Source organism: Rattus norvegicus, chromosome 19 (genome assembly GCF_036323735.1).
Source record: "Rattus norvegicus strain BN/NHsdMcwi chromosome 19, GRCr8, whole genome shotgun sequence".
Lineage (NCBI taxonomy): Eukaryota > Metazoa > Chordata > Mammalia > Rodentia > Muridae > Rattus > Rattus norvegicus.
In genome coordinates, this window is record NC_086037.1 from 2,193,158 (window position 1) to 2,208,453 (window position 15,296).

The 15,296-nt window shown below is 41.0% G+C and overlaps 1 protein-coding gene across 3 annotated transcripts in view; it reads left to right on the forward strand.

Annotated features, from left to right (window-relative positions):
- The window catches only part of Cdh11 (cadherin 11), a 159,180-nt gene that overhangs the window by 40,197 nt on the left and 103,687 nt on the right, over window positions 1–15,296 (forward strand). The window contains exon 1 of one of the 3 annotated variants that reach the window (XM_006255059.5): window positions 7,404–7,561. The exons of the other annotated variants lie outside the window; for them this stretch is intronic. The gene's annotated coding sequence lies outside the window, so the exon portion shown is untranslated. Of the gene's footprint in view, window positions 1–7,403; window positions 7,562–15,296 lie in introns of those variants that run through there. 3 annotated transcript variants of the gene reach the window in all.

Sequence of the window (15,296 nt, forward strand, 5' to 3'; positions counted from 1 at the left end):
TTTTATTTTTCTTCTTATGTTTCTATTACTTCGAAAAGAAAGTGATTATAAAATACATTTCATTATATGGCTGGAGGTACAATAATTAAAACATCATTTCTGGGAGATATTCTTCAGTATGTATGCAGAGTTTTCAAATGCTACCTCTATTGGCCTGGCATTTTCTCTTCTTAGCATCTGTTTTAAAAGGATGAGCAGAAGCGAAGACAAAGATTAATATACAAAGCATTCGCTGCATTGTTACTTATAATAGCAAACAAAAAACTATCTGTAGCCCAATAGTAGAGAGTTGAATGGTTCTGCAGCTTGTTGTTCATCCTGGCAGGCAATTATACAACCATTAGAAGCAGGGTTCCTGAAGATTGTTGAATCCTGGTGCATGGAAATGCCCAGGCATGTATTCAGTCAGGTACAGTAGAAAGAGTTAAAAAATCTTAATTGTGTTAAAAAAAATCAAAGGAAAAGCAGTGGAAAGAAATGTTTGTTTACTCATGTATTCATTTTACTTTCTAAAATTTTGATGCTGACAATGCCTGAATGTGTAATAAGAACAATATGGATAAACATAACCCAAAAGTTCTGTTGACACAAATAACACCATGTGTGATGAGAGTTGTAAACCAAAGAAAGATAGGTTTTTGGGAACTCAATCTATTAATTCCTCACAAAGAAACAGAAATAGGGAAATGAAATGGGTAGGTGTTAAGAATTCATACATGATTTTCCAATAGATGAGGAAGATGGTAGTTTCTATGCCTTCCAGATATTAGGTTTTGCAAATGGCATCAACATAAACTCAAGGAAGGCAGTTTATAGGCTGTGACTGGGACACAGACTTTGCAGGGCCTATGTCTCAAGCAAGTCAAGCAAGTCAAAGAAGCACTAGGCTGTGAAATAAGCTTTATTTTCTAAACAAGCTAAGGAGTTTAAGGGGAATAATGCAACCAAAATGAGGACTTACTATGAACTGTGGGTTAAGGAACACATATTCAGGCATATTCTCATGCAGGTATGTATGTGCTGAAGTATACAGGCAAAGCAAATGAAAAACTTTACTGTTAAAATTCAAAGGAACACTGTACATAAAATAAGCTAATATCATCTTTTAAAAAACATTTTAATAAGGTGCTGAAGTGTAGGTCATTCATTGTTCTCATGCTTGTCCAGTATGCTCAAGGCAAAACACACCACACCACACCACACACACACACACACACACACACACACACACACACACACCGAGAGAAAGAGAGAGAGAGAGAGAGAGAGAGAGAGAGAGAGAGAGAGAGAGAGAGAGGAGCAAACATCAAAGTCAATAATTTTTCTATTCAGAAAAATCCAAAGCAAATTGTGTTCTAAAAAGTAAGAAGCTTAAAATACTATTTTTTCATACACACGAGCTTTTCTCTGCTCTGGAAACCTTTGTTTGATAAGATGGCTGTGCTGAAGAGACTGTCTGAACAACTAAGCCCTGGAATGTATTCCCTTGTACCTGCAATGTGTCAAGAATCACACTTCACTCCCAAATATCATGCAGATAAGTATCTATTACTGCATTTTTTGTATCCTGGCACTTGGTATGCAACTAATTACTAATTGTTTCCTGAGTGAATTTTGCAGCCTCTCATCCAGTGAAAGGTTTTGTCAAAATTCATGAGTTGACTTGTCTAATTTTCACTCGGACTCAAGCTATTCAGCCTTAATGTTGGAATCAACACATGCATATTATGTGGGGATCATGCCCCCTCTCATGCAAACTGAAGTACATTTTGACCCTGTTATGCTTGCAGACAAAAGCAGCTGGACTCTACCTTGTTGAACATTAGCAGCCAGTAGTCCTGGAACATAGTTTCTCCTCTGCTGCAAGTTCTCTTGGAAACATAAGCTCTGCTTCCCACCCTGTTTATTTCTTTCTTTCTTGTGTACTGAGGATCCAGGATCAGTCCAGGCTGCTGGTTCCAGGAGCCTCTATCAGGGATCTTTATATTCCCCCTGTCTCATGAATTTTACTGTGAAGTTGATTGACAAGGTGATGATTCTTTATAGAGTGAGTTGGAATTTGTAACATTTCTGGAAAGTCCTGTATAAAATGCAGTATCATAGAATGGGGGAAAGGGTTGCAGTATATTTTAAAGCAAAGGACTCTATTCTACAGTAGAATGGTAATTCACCAAGTCTCTTCTTTGACGTTGTCATCCCTTGTGTGGGAAATATGCTTGGTGACACTAGGAACATGCATATCATACCTCAAATGGAATGTGATAGGCCCTGAACTCAGTCAATTCACACATCATTATGTACTAGCATTTGTAGATTATTTTACTCTACATGGAATGAGAAACATGATAATAAATCCGTAGCCTTGTGAAAAAAAAACATAATCACATAATTCTTTATATTTTACCCTCAGCATCAGGGAGTGTAATTATTGGATATTTCTTTATTGTCAGAATATAGAAATCTCCAGCAGAATGAAGGCATAATGCTACGGTTGTGTTTCTAAGTTAATGAGTACCATGGGGTGTTGGGGAGAGGGTGCTAGAGAAGGGGATCGTAGCCCAAGGAAAAGGAACAACCCAGGGCCTATCTTCTGCTTCCGATATGGAAGCTACTCATCTTTATTTCCACATGTGAGTGGGTGTTAGCCACCCAGATAACATACAGATATGTCAGTGGCTGACCAAGAGGATGGCATGGTTCATCATTAAGAGGAGAGGCAAGCAAGACACTGCAGTGCCTTGTAGATGAACACGGCAATACACTCAACAATGTGTTAACAGATTCCCTCAAATACTTGTGAAATTTCTTGTTTTTGAGTCTGCTAGATGTGTAACAACAATATTTTATTCAAAGGACTTCTTTCTTTAAATATAAAGTGCTGGATGTAAATCCCATATAGGGCTCTTTTCACAAAATCTCATAATTCAAATTTTCATTTTCTTGACTATGACCAACATGTTAGGTTATCCTGTGGGTGATATATCACACCTGTTAGTTTTCTTTTTCTCAGTTGCCTCTGTATTGTTCATCAGAATATCGCCCTTGTACTTAGATGAGGCAGTATTATTTCCATTGGTTTACCTTATGTTAAAATTCCATTTTTCTGCCACATGTAGCTTATAATAAAGTATTTTCCTTTTTCTGCCATTAAGGAAGGAAGCTACACATGTTATGAGTTTCTACAAGTCCTGCTCTCTGTTCGATTATCTCATTTTATCCATGTGTAATCATCTAGAGAGGTACCCATACCATTTTTTCCCTCAGATAAGAAAGCTGACATTTAGGGAGATCAAGTGATTGTCAGATGTTCATATGTTGGAATGGTGGAGGCAGAGCTTAGATGTGCTGGTGTCTTTACTATTTTCTGACCTTTGCTTGAAGTATTTGTAGAAGGATGAAAACCAACAGGATTTCTTCCCTACTTCCTTAAAATAGCTCGACGCAATGGAAAGTGTATATAAGACATGTGCACTGGCAAATCTCAGCTCTATTTACTGCCAGACACATCCTACATGGCTTTTGATGTCTGTCTTGGGTTCCCAGGACTCCTCAGACCAGACTTCTTTTTCCATGTATTTATAGGATTAGGCATTTTATGTCCCCTAGAATGAGCTGTGTGTTGGGAGGTATTTATTTCTCTAGCCTCCATTTTCCCAGACTGGATTGTGAGGTTATACTAACTGGAGTTGTCTTTCAGAGAGCTAGTGAGGGAAGACTTTCTTTCTGGTTTATCAGTGTCCTTGAGAAACAGAAAAGAAAAATCAAAGGAAGTCATGCGTTTTAAGTGGGGATGAAGAAACTCAAAGGAGAGTTTGTAAGAAGAGAACCTTGTCTGGAATTTGTATAAATGAAACCAGGGTTTTGCAAGTGTTCTGAAAGAGAGGGAGAAATTGTGCTTCTCCTACTGAAATGCAAGTACTACACTTTGAAGGGGTTTATTAATACTTGGAAGGCAAACTCTTGGGACACAGAGGTGTAGGGATCTGTTACAGCCTGCAGCCAAACATTTATAGCTTCTGGTCCCCTGTCAAGGCAATTCTTTTCTGTCGATGTTGCTATTTCAGACCTTGCACCCTTTGTCAAAAATAGCCAGTCTGCTGTATCAAACCACAACCCCCAAATCAAGATTTGCTGTATTCCATTTAGCATGCATGATACACCTAATAGAAAACCATGATTTCTATCTAATAGGTGGTTGTTCAGAAAAGGTGGTCAACTCCCTAGGGTCTGCAATATGTGCTGTTGGCCCTGACACTGTCTTGTGGGTTTATTTGCCCATGCAGGGTGCTGCAGCCTCCTGGTAGCATCAGGCAATGCCTGATTCATCCAAGGAGATAAATCTTCAGAGTTGTATAGCCTGTCAGAGGTAGATTCTCCTGAAACACTCTTTTGGCTGTCCTGTGAAAGCCAGTGATTCACGGATCCCTGCCAAGGGATCACCATAAATCCTGTTTAGACAGAGAAATCCCTAATGAAAGAAGGGGTCTTTGCAGTGGCCCACAGCCTTGAGCAAAAGCATCAAGAAGAGGACTGTTTGCAACAATACTTGAGTGGATGCTGAGGACTTGATTGCATGGGCAGGGACACAGATGGCCTTATAAGTAGGGTTTGATGAGGAGAGCCCCCTCATGCCACAAGGCGGGTGGAAAGAGATTTAGTACAGGGTCACTCAAAAAGCCACTGTCACATGTGGGTTCCTCTAACCCTCCTTTAGTTTCTATGTTCTTTTTTGAAAAGAAAAATGTTGACTAATGCTGTTCTTCTGAATTGTGAAGAATAACAGAAGGTCCACTGCCAGTCCTTTTAGTTCTCTCTCTGTCTCTCTCTCTCTCTCTCTCTCTCTCTCTCTCTCTCTCTCTCTCTCTCTCTCTCTCTCTCACTCTGGCCAGCCATCCAGGATGGTGATGGTCACTACAAAATGGGGTGTGGGGACACATTAGCAATTACAGGAATTTTTCTATTTTTAGGAAGCCAGTTCAGATCTTCATAGATCTAACTGACTGTGTGTTATATTCAGTTGTGTGCTAGAGGAAGTAGGATTCCAGGAGAGAGGCAGTATATGTATGGAAGTGTATGGTAAGAAGTGCTTCCTTCCCTTTATTGGATATTTTGGGGTAAATGGATTTGAATAAAAAATATTAACCATTTCTTCTACCTTAGGATAGGAAATTATTTAATGTTACTCTGTTCTGACAATTTTGAGAATACCCATTACAATGCTTAGGAAGTATTATTAAAATTTTTCATTTTCATGAAAGTCATTTTGTTTGCTTTTTTGGCTCTTATTTTTTATTCTCTCTTTTCATCTGTCTGTTTCTGTGATCCTCTCCCGTGCAAAGCTCACAACCTGAGAAAGTGGTTGTACTCTGGAGATGCTCGCCTGGGTGCCTTTGGAGCAGATTTAAGAGAAGTGATGTCCTGGTCTTACATATGCACCATTTAACAGCAGTAATTTTATAAAGTAAACATTATTTGGAATCACAGTCCAGTTTAGGGGAAAAACCAACTATGTTTTAGAGAACCTTATCCACTTGTTGGATCTTGAGCAGCAAGCTAGTGGTAAAACCTCATCTGTTTTCAACGCTTGTTCAGTGGAGTTTTACAGAAGAACAGGAAAGAGGTTTAACTCATGGGTATGGAATGAGGGTATGTTTATCTTTCACATTAGCCACTCCTTCCTTCAGATACTTCCTGATCTGGCAATGTAAACTGATGCACAGCACCTCCTCTGTGCCTTTCCTACCTCTGATTCTGCAGCCAGGAAAAGATAGAAGGGGAAAAGAAAGTTAAATGGACTCCCCAAAGGGCAGTTGCCAGGAGTCAGTGAGTATTTGCTTTATTCTGTTTGTTTGATTTAGAACAAGACAAAACAGCCAATGTTCCCACCTCTGGGTCCAAGTACTTAAGCATGGCTTTAACAACTGTGGTTCTATGAATAATGAAAGAGTTCACCTTGTCAGGAAACAGCCCTGACATCAAAGAGTCGCCAAAATGAAGCTCCAATGTAAACCTCCTCCCAGCATCCCAGTATCAGCTTCCTGCAAGATCCTGCTTTCTTAGAATGCTGTGCCTGGACCAACAACTTGCTTACTATCTCCAGGGAAGTTACCAACCATGCAGGAACTGTGATCCCTGCCTAGACTCCATAAAGTAGAATTGGTTTAATAAAGCCCCCAGGTGAACTGCACGACAAAGTCACAGAAGCAAAGCTTGCTCAGCAGAGGTATGTCAAACTCAGGACCAGACTAATATGGGATGGAATAAATTATTGAGTCATCAGTAGCCTGGGGAGGTACATAGAAAGAGAGGTCTACAAAGAACAGTCATCAACATAAACAATATATGAAGTCAGTGCATATATATTTATTAGACTCACACACAGGCTCTTAGACATCTCCCATCTTTCCCCTTCTGAATCCTGTTTGGAGAAGGAAAAAGAAGTTCGTGTTATTGGAAATTGCATTTGTTTTCTTTAAATCTTCTTAGTTTTCAGCCAGTGAAACTCTACAGAGTCTCTCTCCTTTATAGCTGCATATCTATCCACTGTTGTGATTCCAAACAAGCAAACAACTGCTGGTTAGACCTAAGGAACTTTGTGTGATAATCTGAATTTTAAAATTCAAGGTCAGCTCAGCTGGTCTGGCAGAAGTCACACTAAGGATGGATGGAGAACAAAGGAGGTGGTAAGCATCCTGGAGCTTCACCTCAGGACACCTTATCAGTCAACACAGTCAATATCACAAGACAGTCTAAGTGACAGAGCACTTGTTAATTTCTTTAACCTGAATCAGGAGGTAGAGACCCTTTGAAGGTTTTCTGGTGAGTGAACTGGAGAGGGATCCAAATACCTGGTCCAAGGTCCATTCTTTTACCCTTCATTCTATAATGATCTATGGTCTACCACAGAATTGTGCCAGATAAATTTAGTCCTATTCAAAATTCTAAAGCAAACTTACCACTTTTTTCCTTTCTGTCTTTGAGTACTACATTGCTTGTTATTGTAAATATTTCCTTCTGATATTTGTTAGTCAAAATGTTCTTCAAAATCATGAAAGGAAAGCAGTGGTTAATGGGAACTCTGTTTGTATTTGTGATGACCACTTTCTTGATAACTGAGCCTGGGAGGGATGGGATGAGGTTGTTCTTTCATATGAGGGATAGAGTTATTTTCAATTCTTACTACAGAGTTCCTGCATCCTCTGTGGACTGGCATCCTGTGTACCTGGTGGGCCCCACATGCCTCTCCACTAGTGCTTGTTTCTCCTCTGCCTACTCTTTAGCAGCTACTGTGCTGGCCTCTGTGGCTCTCTGGCTTGTGTCTGTGTGGGACTCATTAGCAGTGGGTATGTGTCTCACACAGTGCTTTATTCACAGGCCTGCTAGCAGTGCCAGGAGCTAGGACTGCCTCTTAAGCCATTCTGGGAGGCTGCTATGCAGAACAAAGCTGGGCTGAGCCCTCTCACAGTCCCATGGCCCTTGGTTTCCACATGTAAGATCACTGAGAAGGAAGGTTTCGGGAACTCTCATCACCATAGCCGGATCCTGACCCTCTAGGATGACTGTAAGTGGCCAACTTCTACTTATGACTTGTGATGGCAGAGTGAATAGGCACTGGATTTATCAGGCCTGGCCTCTCCATCTGCCAGCTAATGCACAGGTGCCAGTCACCCTGCTTTGCACACACAGGCCAGATATGGAACAGTAGCTCCTGGCACATGGGACCAGCTTTTGTAACCTTTAGTTTGGCATCACCATTTTATTTATGTCCTGCCGGTATCGTTGCAGCTGCGGGCAGAACACCATTTCACTATTTCTGTCCTTTCTCCTTGGGTTATGATTGACATTTGATTCAGTTTGTTTTTATTCCACCCTGGTCATGATAGCTGGGTTAGCCAGGACTGTGGATGTGTGCTTTAGGAACTTCAGAAAGTTTGTTCTGGTCTCTCTGTGAGAGAGATAGTATGGACTAGGTGCTACTGCTAGATTGCACAGTCTGGGGACACATGTGCTTGGGACACTGTTTCTACCTTCTGCGTTTGGTTGCCTCCTCATTAAATCTTTCTGGGCTTGTGGAGTTGACTACCAATTGGTGTCTGACCTAGTTACAGGGAGCTACTATGTAACCCCTTGCTCATCACATCCAAGGGATCTTAATGTTTTGTTCCATGTGACTCAGAGTAGGCTTTGTCACTTTAGTGGCCTGTTATCTATCTCCCTTGAGCGTGTGTAGGTGGATGTGTGGATGTGTATAATGCGAGCGTGGAAGAATATGTGTGTACTCACATGAGTGGGGGAGGGGATCCAGCTCCCTAAATGAAGCTGGCATTTTACATTGCTGTGTTGGGGATCTGCTTTTTGGGAAACAGGGCTGTGTCTCTGTGCACAAGAGTTAACAGACTATCTGCTTTCTGAGAAAGCCCTTCTTGTGTTTTCCACTGAGAACACTTTCCCTTGATCATGGATTCTCACAGTCCCTGACCCCAACCCCATTCCTTGATTTCAACTCTGTCTGCCAATCTTCTGTATTAGGGAGTTCCTCAAAAGATCTTTCAGATCGTCTGTTTAATGAATCAATATTCCAATTGGGACAGTTACACAGGACAGCATGAGGCTCCAGTTGGTCCCTTTCTCAGCCCTGCTGAACTGTGTGTGACAAACCTATTGGCAGTTGTTTGTGCTGAGCTCACCAAGCAAAGGTCAGGGTGGTTTGTTCATCAAGTCTGAGTTATCTGGGACTCTTTCTCACTATTTTTGCAATGCACTGTGAAAATTTCTCTCTCCAAACTGGATCAAGCAACAACCAAATTATCTTTTTGCTGTATTAGTTTAATCATATGAATCTAATTGCCAATCAAAGGTCCTAATCCGAAAGAGTTCATCAGAGTTAGCATTTATTTTCAATGCCTCGCCTCTATGCCTGACCTATAGCAAAAACTGGAGAAAGGAAGTGAACAACAGATTCAGCATGTGTTTCTAATCATAATATCCTTTTTGTCTCCATTTGATTTGAGCAGTTACTGAGCATCCACTGTGTATTTAGGGTGTTTTGAGTTTTATGTTATTGTACAGTATGCATCTTTGATAATGTTCCAAGCAACTCTGCATGTTAGGCAGGCCATACAGAAGAAGAGTCACATAGGAAGCTGAGGTTTATTCAGCTGAGTTGAGTGGCTCTCCTCACTCTTCCCTACCTCCACCTGAGACCCCTGACAGAGCAGCACATTTTATGACAAAGCAGAGGCAGTGGTTTTAATATAAGATTGGGCTTTGGGACTCACCCCTTTGTATTAGTCACTCATGCACCCCTTGTTGCTATGGCTCTTCACGGATCTTTGATTTTTTTTTTCTGGAGCTGGGGACCGAACCCAGGGCCTTGCGCTTGCTCTGAGCTCTTTGCTTCTTAAGTGAAGTGACTATGGCTCAAGTTCTTCCCAAGTTCCATGGCTTCTGGTTTAGTTTAAATATCTTGGGCAAAAACGAGTCTGTTGTTCCATAGAATAGATAATAGAGCTTCAAGTTTTCAAAGACATTCATCTTACTCAACTACTAATTGTTAAAGATGAGAAAAATCCAGGCTACATGTGGAAAACAACTTGCCTGTGGCCATCGGACCTGGACTTTAATTCAGTCGTCCCAGTCTATAGGCTGGTGGGGTGGGTTACAGTTTAATCTGAGAGGAGGCGCATCTCTTTTGTTTCATTTGGCAATGCTGTCTAGGTTGCAGAAAGCACAGCTAAAATTAGGTACAGTATCCTGTCACTAGTGATAGGTTATTTTTCCACCACCCATGGAATGAGCCAATTTAAACCAGATTAGATTAGATTAAAGGCAGGTGTACTGGCAATCTGCTCTTGGGTGGCCAAGTTTCTTGGCCTCAAGGATTGAGGCCAGGAGACTCACCATGGGGAGTGGGGCAGAAGAGAAAGAGCATGTGCATAGAGAGAAGAGAAGGACAAAGAGAAGGAGGAGGAGGAGGAGGAGGAGGAGGAGGAGGAGGAGGAGGAGGAGGAGGAGAGAGACAGAGAGACACACACAGAAAGACAGAGAGAGACAGAGAGAGCTATCAAAATGTCTGGTTTATATGGGGTCTCTGGGGGAAGAGCAGCCTTTAGACTAGGAAGCTGAGGTTTGATGAGGTATGCTAAGTTGGGACTTGAGACGACCTGGAGGCCAGGTCTGCTTTGGTATGGAAAATATGAACCTTAATCCCTTGTGTGCCAATGTGTAGTCGGGGAGGGGGTGGGGGGTGGGGAGGGGACCAAAACCAAACAGTTAGGGACTGGGATTCAGGATTATCCATAACTTTGTCCTCCAATCTCAGGATAACCACACATGCCTCAAAGGGGGTCAGGTAGAAGAATGGATGTCTTGGATGTAATGATGGGGCTTCCAGGAGTATTCTCAAGCTCTCAGCATCAGTCTGGTACTTGCTGACCTCCCTTCCTGGATTCTCCAAACCCCAAGGAGTATTTTAACCTCAAATTGATGCTATCAATATTTAATTTGACACTTCGATGATTCAGGCATTTAGTGTTGTAAACTATTTTCCTGTTTCTATTCTGGATTAAATTGGCATGTTCTTTTGGCAGCTGGAGGTGGAATGTTTCTTCCTGGAGGATGGAGAAAGCAGAAGAAGGGTTTAGAGCTCAGCCACCTATTCATTCTGGCTGAGGCCAGTTTAGGGATCCACTTTACAAAAGAAATATGCTGGCTTACACACTGAGATTGGGATCCTGTAGCTTACAATGCTATGCACCAATTTCTAGGACAGATAGCAACTTTAATATTGAGGAGGAAGAAAGAAAATCTTGCCATAGTTTACCATGAAGATTCATAAAATATCTTTTCCTTTTGGTATAAACCTTAGGTATAGCTTTATATTAGTGTGATTTGAGTAGAGTTTGTTAGTTCACAGTAAACTACAGTGCAAAAGTAGCCTTCTATATTTTCCATTTTGCTTTCAATTCCTGAAATTGCCAAGGTGGGAAAGGCTTGCAATTTCATGCTGTCTGTGAGCAGCACTTTAGTACAACAAAGAACTTGTGATATTATGTGATGTAAGAGTATAATCCTTTTTAGCAGTCTGGGTGGAATAAAATGTGACTACTAAAGAATCCCTTTATTTATGAAGTGCTTAACATCTCATCACTTACTTTATTAGGAGAAAGAATTCTAAAACTTTGATGTTTTATTTCTCGAATAAAAAATAAGAAGTCCTAACATGCATAGGAACAAAAATTTTATAATTCAAATAATTAAGATGGCTTTGCATGCTAGAAGCTTCCATGGTTGCTAAAAGCATTTCCCTTGTTCCTGAAAATGAGTAGCATTTCAGCTGGGTGCCAGAAAAATACATGGAGTGCAGAATTAAACTGTTAAAACGATAACCTTGTCTTCAAAGTCTCTTCCCCATAAACAAATGGGAAGGCAGATCACTAATTACCTTAAATGCATTTGCTTACTTCAGGTCAAATCTGTAAGGATTAGTCCTTTAATGAGGTGACAGGGTTTTAGGCTATGAGTCTGAAGAGGGGATGTGGTAATGAGCTGCTTCTAAGGGAGGGTGGAGAAACTTTTATTAACTAAGTTGACATCATAGCTTGGCTGGTTGCTTAAGAGTCTTCATAGTCAACTAAAAATAACCTCCCAGATCCAATCATGTCACTGTTTTGCTTTGCCTTTTCTTCAGTCATTTGCTTTTTTTGTGTGTGTAATAGCTCTCTCTTCTTAGCTTGAAGATTTTATCTGAGACCAAAGTCCAGGTGACCTAGATATATGTGCTTTTTTTCATGCTCCTTATGTGAGTCTAATATGCAGGGCTGGGGTGATGTTTTAGGAGGCAAAAATGCTGGCATCCGAATGTGTGTGTGTGCAACCCCAGGACCCAGGTGATGGAAGAAATGTACTGACTCCCAAAAATTGTTCTTTCACCTGGACCAACACCACGAATGCAGTGGCATGTGTACTCACCACTGCCCCACCCCCACTCACCCACAGGAATATAGAAGATTTTATTATGCACAACAATTACAAATGGCTGTTCAACCAAAGATGATATAAAACCGTAGCAAACAAAGGCAAGCAACATGGAGCCTGAGCACAATGTACTATAGATTGACATGCTTGCCAATGAAAGTTGAGCCTTGACACAGCATGCTGAGATACACAGAATTGAAAGCCTGGCTAGAAGTGAAAAGCAAACAAGTTTATGACAATGGAGAAAAAGATCTTAACCCCAAAAATGCTAACATCTAAAAGACACAATGAAGAAACCTTGTACTAATTAAAGAGGAGAAGGGAGTGAGAGTGCCCGCCCCCGTGCTGTCGTTACCCCATCATTGCTCTTTGTAGTAGCCTTTGAGAAATTTCTAGATTACTCAGGTCTTTCCAGGATCCATTTTTAAAATCACTGGATTATATCACTGAGTTGCCATTTGGCTTTTGGATTTATTATGTCTCTTGAGCCTAAAGACTGGGTCTCTCTGTATGTGGTTTACAGAAAATGCAGAAAGTTAAATAGCTTATGTTGCTGGAACAATAAGTGATGCAGAGGTCAGAGCCTCTACCCTTCATAACTCCATAGGGATGAGGTTGTTTGCAAATAGTGAGGAAGAGGTTTCCTACGTGCATATTCAAGGTCTTATTGGCTGAGAACAGTTACTGTGGGGAGAGGCTGGTGCCTGTCATCATGCCACAGTCACTGAGTATCAGCTAGTTGCTAGCATTTGTTTGCTAGTGTAAATGGGTCCTAGAAAAGAAATTGCAAGCCACTCTGGTTCAAAAAGTTTTCAAAATCTTCTCTGTATCTTTGAACATCTTCTAATTTTTGTCTGCTTGCATGTTTGGGGAAAGTTTTAGAGGAAGATTAAACTTCGATGAAGATTAACCTTTGATTCCCTAGCAAACAGACCAGTGTCTGGCACCTGGTAGATGTTCAACATATGCTCATGGGCGGGATGAATGCTCTGCATAGATGATGCCTTTATGGATGTTGCGTACATGTGTGTTTGTGTGTGTCCTCATAACTTCTGAGGGCAGACTATGAGGAGGTAGCATTGAGTCAGAGTCTTAAAAAGTAAGATTTCAAGAGGGAGGGAAAGCATTCTGTTCTATCCAGTAATAGAGGAAACATGGTGAAACAATACAGCAAACCTAGGACATCAGTGGGCTCCGGGCAGAGTCAGGCCCAGGCTAAGGCTGAGGCTCATGTAGGACGAAACTCCCAGAGTGGTTATATACCAATTGCTAGGAACAGGAGCCCTGAAGAAAGATTCCCTAGTTGTGAGTTCCTAGAGGCTATTTTCCTGGACTAAGTCACCCTGTGTATCTTAGTTATCCCTACTTTCAAACAAGGACAATCATTTCAAATAGACACTCTATTAAAGCACGACAGTTCACACAAAGCGGGGCATACAAAATAGGAGACTTAAAAATAGGGCAAATGCAATAGGAGACACTGGTGCTTTGAAATTCAGAGTGGTATGTTCATCTCTCGAGCACATGTGAGCGTGCAGTATTTATGTGAGAATGGGCTTTCTCTCTCTGTCTTTCTGACAGCAGAATGTTACTCAGTATCCGCTGCATCACCCCCGATCTGAAATAGACCCAGGTCCTTACCCGCCAATAATATGTGATGCCCCTTAATTTTGCTTTTGAGGATGATGCTTGTTTTCAAGAATATCTACTTGAAAAGAAAAGGGATAAATAGGACAGTGACACCAGCACCTAGGATGGCTATAATCAGGTTGGACCTTCCTGTAAGTCTGTGTTGCATTAAGGGAAGTAGCTCTTGAAACTGCATGGCTTTTGCTGAGAGCAAGCGTTGCATCAAAACCTTAGACCAAATTACTTAATGCTGTCATTTTCCCCTTCGTGATATTATATTATATAGGGCACAACCACTTTTGGTACAGAATGTGTCTTTGTAGGTAGTCTTAATGTCCTTTAGGAATAAAACAGGGGATGTATAAATGTGTGGTGTGAATTTTAACAAAAGAAAAGCATAGGGCGAATTCTGAGGTCTGTAACGTCCAACCTAGTTTTTTTATTTACGGAGACCTAGTTTTATGCAGTTCCTAGACTCTGCTCTCTCTGCTGTCACTAGGTCAGGACTGTCATTGTCACTGCCTATAATTCTTTTTCTTTTGTCCTTGGAAGAGAACTGCCATTCTTCCCAGTGTTCTCTTTAGACATCTCATGGTCTGTGATGCTAATGAGGCCAATGTACAGAGATGTGGGGATGCAAGAGGTAGAATCTCTGGTCACTGAGATAACTTCGGTTTCTTCTCATATACCCTCCCTCCATACCTATTCCTATCCCTTATAAATAAGAACTGAGCGATAGATCGACCAATATTCCCCAACTCTTCAATCATTCTGCCAACTTTGTTATTTACTCAATACTGTCTTTGACTTCATTCTCCTTTTAAATACCTTTGAAGAAAAATATATTGCTCTCATTTATGGGAAACTACCAACTCCTGTCATAGAAATGAGGTAGCCAAAACACTAACTATAACTAAAAAGCTATATAACTGAATTCATTCTAAGCCTCAGGCTGCCTTCTCTTTTTGTCACAAAAGAGAGATCTTAGAAATCCAGACTAGAGGGTACTTTATGCAGAGATCAGAATTCTAAGAATAGTAAAGGTAACAGTAAGTCTTGGTTAGTTGCTAACTAATGCCAACAACAATTACACTTTGTTGGGACCCTATAGAATAAGGCCTTGCACTAGCTTGTTTTATAGAGACTTTGTAGCAGAAAAGGTTTGTAATACTATCAATTAATATTTAGTAAGCAATGACTTTGCCCTACAAACCTCATCTCCTTTGCCTCAGTACAGCTCTGTGAGGATTATGATATCTGTTTGGCTGGTATCACAAGAGACTGTGTCCCAAGTCTCAGAACTGGTGAGTCATAGAGTCTGAAAGGAGAACATGTTTCGATCGCTTGTTTTGTTTTTTTGTTTTTGTTTCTTTTTTTTTTTTCCGGAGCTGGGGACCGAACCCAGGACTTTGCGCTTGCTAGGCAAGTGCTCTACCACTGAGCTAAATCCCCAACCCCTCGATCTCTTGTTAAGATCTTCAATTGCTTATAATGTACAGACAGTTGGTCACTATCACCAGAGCTTTGTCCCTTCACTGTTACCTGCTTCTTGGAATCAAGCATGCTTTGTTCGAATGATGGAGTTTTGTATGCTTTCTTTGAGGCCAACATTTTGTCTATGACTCTGAAGATTGAAAACCTGAATGTGGTGTATGTCGCCTGGAAGCTGAAACATAACTCTTTACCACCTT